The sequence below is a fragment of the Cajanus cajan genome, chromosome 9 (genome assembly GCF_000230855.2).
Source record: "Cajanus cajan strain Asha chromosome 9, NIPB_CcT2T_4, whole genome shotgun sequence".
NCBI classification, from domain to species: domain Eukaryota; kingdom Viridiplantae; phylum Streptophyta; class Magnoliopsida; order Fabales; family Fabaceae; genus Cajanus; species Cajanus cajan.
Window position 1 is genome coordinate 18,429,679 of NC_138525.1, and position 8,255 is coordinate 18,437,933.

The window sequence follows — 8,255 nt, forward strand, 5'->3', positions numbered from 1 at the left end:
AAGTGGAGGAATATATGTATGCTTGCTTAGTATGTGAGAAAGCTAAGGTAGAATACCAAAAACTTTCAAATTTATTGCAACCTTTAGACGTCCTAATTTGGAAATAAGATTCTGTATTTATGAACTTAGTTGTAGTTATGTATGATATTCTTAAGAAATTTGATCTTATGGATAGGCTTACTGAGTTTGCTCATGAACATTAGACATTTCTTGGGGAGATTGATAGAATTTTACATCAATAAGGTAGTGAGTGCTACATGAGAATTAGAAAGCAAGATGACAAAAGCTTATCTATTTCTATTTTCGGGTAAATTTCGGAGACGAAATTTCAAAAAGGAGGGGAGAATTGTAACACCCCGGAATTTCTACTATAGCAATATCAATTATTGTCTATTTTTATATATTTATGAAGATTATTTTTATAAGTTATTTTGGTTAATTAAAAGGGGTTTTTATAAAATATTTGTAAAGGTTTTTAATAATTTAAAATTATTTGTGAAACTTTTATAAAAATATATTTTTTTTTACGCCGGAACGGGCTGTTCCAAAAGTGGAACGGGCCGTTCCAAACAAAGAAAATATACTGGTTTTGAGGTAGCAGAACAGGCCGTTCCAAAAGTGGAATGGGCCGTTCCAATTTAGTAAAAAGGCCCATTTTTTGTTTTCCCAGATCGGGCCATTCCTAAAGGGAAACGGGCCGTTCCAAGGTTATGAAATTGCCTAAAGACCTTACTTGGAAACGCGCCGTTCCAACTATGGTCAATCAGTGTTAACGTGAACTTCAGAACGGGTCGTTCTGCTTTTTGAAACGGGCCCGTTCTGCATTTGGAACGGCCCGTTTCGACACCCAGAATTATCCTTATTCCTTTATTAAAATTACGAAAATGCCATCAATAATTACGAAAATGCCATCTTTAAAAAAACTGGGTGTTACATGCCTCGGCTTCCAAACTGGCTTTCGTTTTATTCTCGTGTTAACAATGAAAGAGTTTATCTACCTTTCACAAGAATATTGGACCTTTTTCAAGTGTGACTAAATTTTTTTATTTTATTTTCATCTTTTGCACTGAGAAATATTTTCAAAATAAATTTATAAGAAGTATAATGTTGTCTTGAAATTTTGGAATGACGGGTAAATGGTAATAAAAATTTACCAAAGCATAGGGAAGTAAAAGGGATTCAAAGGGTTAAATCGATGATTGTGTCATCTAATAAGTCTTTATTGATAATTCTTGTGATTATTAACTCTTATGAGTTTGTTAACAATATCAAGAAAAAGGAATACATCACATTGGTTCGAGGATCTCAAACATCTTAATAGTCAAAAACATAAATAAAGGACATGTACAAAGTTAATTAGAACAATGATAGAGATTAACAACTTATAAAATATTTAAAATAGACAAATGTTGTAAAAAAAATTATTAGTGTTGTCGTCACTGGTCTCGGTAAAGCCACAATGCTTAACTCGATCGTGGGTTGTAATGTCAAATCATTTATCTCATTTTGCATCATAATCATTAGCGTAGTATCGGTAAATTAGATAAGTTTTTCAAATCGAGGAGTATAATTTTCTTGTAAAATGCCCAATATAATTATGTCCATAATCACAACTATGAAAGATTTTATCTCATTTTTTTTCATATCTCTTAGTTGATCTATTTCAAGTAATCCCCACTCTACCCCAACCGAAAACTTTATATCAATCCCTTTCAAAATTTCGAGTCAAGTGTTCTTTAAAAAAAACATGAATATGTTGTACAAAATTAATGTCTATGCACTAATTGTGTATAACACCTTTACCTAGTCAACTAATATGAATTTAATGTTGCTTTGACTTTTTGGTGATATACATCTATTTTAGCGTGTGCAACGCACAAATTAATTGTTTTCCATGTGATTAAAATTTACAATAAAAAAAAATTATACATTTATTCTTTTTCGCTAGATTATTGAAAGGTCATTAATGTTTATAATTAATTATTTTTAATGTATTTAATTTTTATATCATATATGTTTTAGAATTGGTATATATTGATTCTTGACGTTCCAATTTCTTTGAGGATTTGTAAGGGTCTGTTTGTGTCTCTATTGGCAAACTTATTTTTGTTTTATTTCAAAGTTACCAATGAAAGAGTTTTTATCCAATTGACGAGAATTGTTGAATCTTTTCAAGTTTGCTAAAGAACTTTACTTTATTTTAATATTTTCGATTGAGACATATTTTCGAAATAAGTACTTAATAGCTGTATTGTTGTCTTGAAATTTGTCACTGACAAGTAAATGGTAACTGAACATTGCTAATGCATAGAAAATCTAAAAGGAAACGATGTATGAAATTAATATTTATTTCACATAATAACTCTTTTTATTGATCGCTCTTGTGATTATTACATCTTGCGAGTCTCTTGACAATATTGTATAAAGAAAACATTGGTCGAAAGGTCTCAAGCATCTGAAGAGTCAAAAACACAAGAAAAAAACAAGTAAAGAAACATAATTAGCACAATTATATAGAGAATAAGCAACTGTAAAACATTTAAAATAAGAGAAGGCCAGAAAAGAATAATTACCACGGGAGTTGGTCGGCCACAACGAGTAACCTAAGGGTGGACAACATTGGTGTACAAATTCCCGCATGTTTTAACACATTCGTCAACACACTGATGAAAATCTGGAGGATTATATATTAATTTTGAACAATTTAAACCGCATTTAGCCCTACATATCGCTTTATTTTCATTAGTTGTTGACTGGACCTGCACAAATGGACGAGAGGAATCAGCTTGTGTAATACCCAATATCATCATGGCCATAATCACGATTCCAACAATTTTTATCTCAATTTTTGCCATAATGATTACTTGATCGAATCCAACTATCTCAAACTTTTTGTTATATACGATAAATTCTCTATGTGATGTTCCAAGAAAATGAACATCAATTTATAGGCACACAATAAAAGGTGTAGTCAAAACAATCATAACCCCAAATGAAAAATTTAAATTAGTTCCTTTCAAAATTTTGAGTCATGTACTCTTTTGGAAAGGAAAAAAATAAGATATATAGTATGAAATTAATGCTTATGAAGCAGTTGTGTAAACCACCTTTAATTTACCCAGTTAACTGATTATAATTTATTGTTGGTTTTAATTTTTGGTGATATATTTATATCTGAGCACGAGCAAGACACAAATTAAATATTTATTACATATTATTAAAACTGGCAAAAAAATTTATTTTGTATTCATTATTTTCCAACTTAAATTATTAGAGATTTTTAATGTTTGTAACTACTAATTAATAATATATTTAATAAAATATATCTAATTATTTTATAATTAATTACTGTTTGTTCATTGGTTATATTCTATTAATTTCTTTCAGGATTTGTAAATGTTTTTCTGTGCCTCGGCTTCCAAACTGGCTTTCGTTTTATTCTCGTGTTAACAATGAAAGAGTTTATCTACCTTTCACAAGAATATTGGACCTTTTTCAAGTGTGACTAAAATTTTTTATTTTATTTTCATCTTTTGCACTGAGAAATATTTTCAAAATAAATTTATAAGAAGTATAATGTTGTCTTGAAATTTTGGAATGACGGGTAAATGGTAATAAAAATTTACCAAAGAATAGGGAAGTAAAAGGGATTCAAAGGGTTAAATCGATGATTGTGTCATCTAATAAGTCTTTATTGATAATTCTTGTGATTATTAACTCTTATGAGTTTGTTAACAATATCAAGAAAAAGGAATACATCACATTGGTTCGAGGATCTCAAACATCTTAATAGTCAAAAACATAAATAAAGGACATGTACAAAGTTAATTAGAACAATGATAGAGATTAACAACTTATAAAATATTTAAAATAGACAAATGTTGTAAAAAAAATTATTAGTGTTGTCATCACTGGTCTCGCTAAAGCCACAATGCTTAACTCGATCGTGGGTTGTAATGTCAAATCATTTATCTCATTTTGCATCATAATCATTAGCGTAGTATCGGTAAATTAGATAAGTTTTTCAAATCGAGGAGTATAATTTTCTTGTAAAATGCCCAATATAATTATGTCCATAATCACAACTATGAAAGATTTTATCTCATTTTTTTTCATATCTCTTAGTTGATCTATTTCAAGTAATCCCCACTCTACCCCAACCGAAAACTTTATATCAATCCCTTTCAAAATTTCGAGTCAAGTGTTCTTTAAAAAAAACATGAATATGTTGTACAAAATTAATGTCTATGCACTAATTGTGTATAACACCTTTACCTAGTCAACTAATATGAATTTAATGTTGCTTTGACTTTTTGGTGATATACATCTATTTTAGCGTGTGCAACGCACAAATTAATTGTTTTCCATGTGATTAAAATTTACAATAAAAAAAAATTATACATTTATTCTTTTTCGCTAGATTATTGAAAGGTCATTAATGTTTATAATTAATTATTTTTAATGTATTTAATTTTTATATCATATATGTTTTAGAATTGGTATATATTGATTCTTGACGTTCCAATTTCTTTGAGGATTTGTAAGGGTCTGTTTGTGTCTCTATTGGCAAACTTATTTTTGTTTTATTTCAAAGTTACCAATGAAAGAGTTTTTATCCAATTGACGAGAATTGTTGAATCTTTTCAAGTTTGCTAAAGAACTTTACTTTATTTTAATATTTTCGATTGAGACATATTTTCGAAATAAGTACTTAATAGCTGTATTGTTGTCTTGAAATTTGTCACTGACAAGTAAATGGTAACTGAACATTGCTAATGCATAGAAAATCTAAAAGGAAACGATGTATGAAATTAATATTTATTTCACATAATAACTCTTTTTATTGATCGCTCTTGTGATTATTACATCTTGCGAGTCTCTTGACAATATTGTATAAAGAAAACATTGGTCGAAAGGTCTCAAGCATCTGAAGAGTCAAAAACACAAGAAAAAAACAAGTAAAGAAACATAATTAGCACAATTATATAGAGAATAAGCAACTGTAAAACATTTAAAATAAGAGAAGGCCAGAAAAGAATAATTACCACGGGAGTTGGTCGGCCACAACGAGTAACCTAAGGGTGGACAACATTGGTGTACAAATTCCCGCATGTTTTAACACATTCGTCAACACACTGATGAAAATCTGGAGGATTATATATTAATTTTGAACAATTTAAACCGCATTTAGCCCTACATATCGCTTTATTTTCATTAGTTGTTGACTGGACCTGCACAAATGGACGAGAGGAATCAGCTTGTGTAATACCCAATATCATCATGGCCATAATCACGATTCCAACAATTTTTATCTCAATTTTTGCCATAATGATTACTTGATCGAATCCAACTATCTCAAACTTTTTGTTATATACAATAAATTCTCTATGTGATGTTCCAAGAAAATGAACATCAATTTATAGGCACACAATAAAAGGTGTAGTCAAAACAATCATAACCCCAAATGAAAAATTTAAATTAGTTCCTTTCAAAATTTTGAGTCATGTACTCTTTTGGAAAGGAAAAAAATAAGATATATAGTATGAAATTAATGCTTATGAAGCAGTTGTGTAAACCACCTTTAATTTACCCAGTTAACTGATTATAATTTATTGTTGGTTTTAATTTTTGGTGATATATTTATATCTGAGCACGAGCAAGACACAAATTAAATATTTATTACATATTATTAAAACTGGCAAAAAAATTTATTTTGTATTCATTATTTTCCAACTTAAATTATTAGAGATTTTTAATGTTTGTAACTACTAATTAATAATATATTTAATAAAATATATCTAATTATTTTATAATTAATTACTGTTTGTTCATTGGTTATATTCTATTAATTTCTTTCAGGATTTGTAAATGTTTTTCTGTGCCTCGGCTTCCAAACTGGCTTTCGTTTTATTCTCGTGTTAACAATGAAAGAGTTTATCTACCTTTCACAAGAATATTGGACCTTTTTCAAGTGTGACTAAAATTTTTTATTTTATTTTCATCTTTTGCACTGAGAAATATTTTCAAAATAAATTTATAAGAAGTATAATGTTGTCTTGAAATTTTGGAATGACGGGTAAATGGTAATAAAAATTTACCAAAGAATAGGGAAGTAAAAGGGATTCAAAGGGTTAAATCGATGATTGTGTCATCTAATAAGTCTTTATTGATAATTCTTGTGATTATTAACTCTTATGAGTTTGTTAACAATATCAAGAAAAAGGAATACATCACATTGGTTCGAGGATCTCAAACATCTTAATAGTCAAAAACATAAATAAAGGACATGTACAAAGTTAATTAGAACAATGATAGAGATTAACAACTTATAAAATATTTAAAATAGACAAATGTTGTAAAAAAAATTATTAGTGTTGTCATCACTGGTCTCGCTAAAGCCACAATGCTTAACTCGATCGTGGGTTGTAATGTCAAATCATTTATCTCATTTTGCATCATAATCATTAGCGTAGTATCGGTAAATTAGATAAGTTTTTCAAATCGAGGAGTATAATTTTCTTGTAAAATGCCCAATATAATTATGTCCATAATCACAACTATGAAAGATTTTATCTCATTTTTTTTCATATCTCTTAGTTGATCTATTTCAAGTAATCCCCACTCTACCCCAACCGAAAACTTTATATCAATCCCTTTCAAAATTTCGAGTCAAGTGTTCTTTAAAAAAAACATGAATATGTTGTACAAAATTAATGTCTATGCACTAATTGTGTATAACACCTTTACCTAGTCAACTAATATGAATTTAATGTTGCTTTGACTTTTTGGTGATATACATCTATTTTAGCGTGTGCAACGCACAAATTAATTGTTTTCCATGTGATTAAAATTTACAATAAAAAAAAATTATACATTTATTCTTTTTCGCTAGATTATTGAAAGGTCATTAATGTTTATAATTAATTATTTTTAATGTATTTAATTTTTATATCATATATGTTTTAGAATTGGTATATATTGATTCTTGACGTTCCAATTTCTTTGAGGATTTGTAAGGGTCTGTTTGTGTCTCTATTGGCAAACTTATTTTTGTTTTATTTCAAAGTTACCAATGAAAGAGTTTTTATCCAATTGACGAGAATTGTTGAATCTTTTCAAGTTTGCTAAAGAACTTTACTTTATTTTAATATTTTCGATTGAGACATATTTTCGAAATAAGTACTTAATAGCTGTATTGTTGTCTTGAAATTTGTCACTGACAAGTAAATGGTAACTGAACATTGCTAATGCATAGAAAATCTAAAAGGAAACGATGTATGAAATTAATATTTATTTCACATAATAACTCTTTTTATTGATCGCTCTTGTGATTATTACATCTTGCGAGTCTCTTGACAATATTGTATAAAGAAAACATTGGTCGAAAGGTCTCAAGCATCTGAAGAGTCAAAAACACAAGAAAAAAACAAGTAAAGAAACATAATTAGCACAATTATATAGAGAATAAGCAACTGTAAAACATTTAAAATAAGAGAAGGCCAGAAAAGAATAATTACCACGGGAGTTGGTCGGCCACAACGAGTAACCTAAGGGTGGACAACATTGGTGTACAAATTCCCGCATGTTTTAACACATTCGTCAACACACTGATGAAAATCTGGAGGATTATATATTAATTTTGAACAATTTAAACCGCATTTAGCCCTACATATCGCTTTATTTTCATCAGTTGTTGACTGGACCTGCACAAATGGACGAGAGGAATCAGCTTGTGTAATACCCAATATCATCATGGCCATAATCACGATTCCAACAATTTTTATCTCAATTTTTGCCATAATGATTACTTGATCGAATCCAACTATCTCAAACTTTTTGTTATATACGATAAATTCTCTATGTGATGTTCCAAGAAAATGAACATCAATTTATAGGCACACAATAAAAGGTGTAGTCAAAACAATCATAACCCCAAATGAAAAATTTAAATTAGTTCCTTTCAAAATTTTGAGTCATGTACTCTTTTGGAAAGGAAAAAAATAAGATATATAGTATGAAATTAATGCTTATGAAGCAGTTGTGTAAACCACCTTTAATTTACCCAGTCAACTGATTATAATTTATTGTTGGTTTTAATTTTTGGTGATATATTTATATCTGAGCACGAGCAAGACACAAATTAAATATTTATTACATATTATTAATACTGGCAAAAAAATTTATTTTGTATTCATTATTTTCCAACTTAAATTATTAGAGATTTTTAATGTTTGTAACTACTAATTAATAATATA

At 28.6% G+C, this 8,255-nt stretch overlaps 1 long non-coding RNA gene across 1 annotated transcript; it reads right to left on the reverse strand.

Annotated features, from left to right (window-relative positions):
* Nucleotides 1-2,334: 2,334 nt before the first annotated feature.
* On the reverse strand, nucleotides 2,335-7,994 carry LOC145951893 (uncharacterized). The gene is made up of 4 exons (XR_014429828.1): nucleotides 7,518-7,994; nucleotides 5,046-7,399; nucleotides 2,574-4,927; nucleotides 2,335-2,455 (listed from the first exon to the last, which is right to left on the reverse strand). It is a non-coding gene; the product is annotated as an uncharacterized LOC145951893 (long non-coding RNA).
* Between the last annotated feature and the right edge of the window lie 261 nt (nucleotides 7,995-8,255).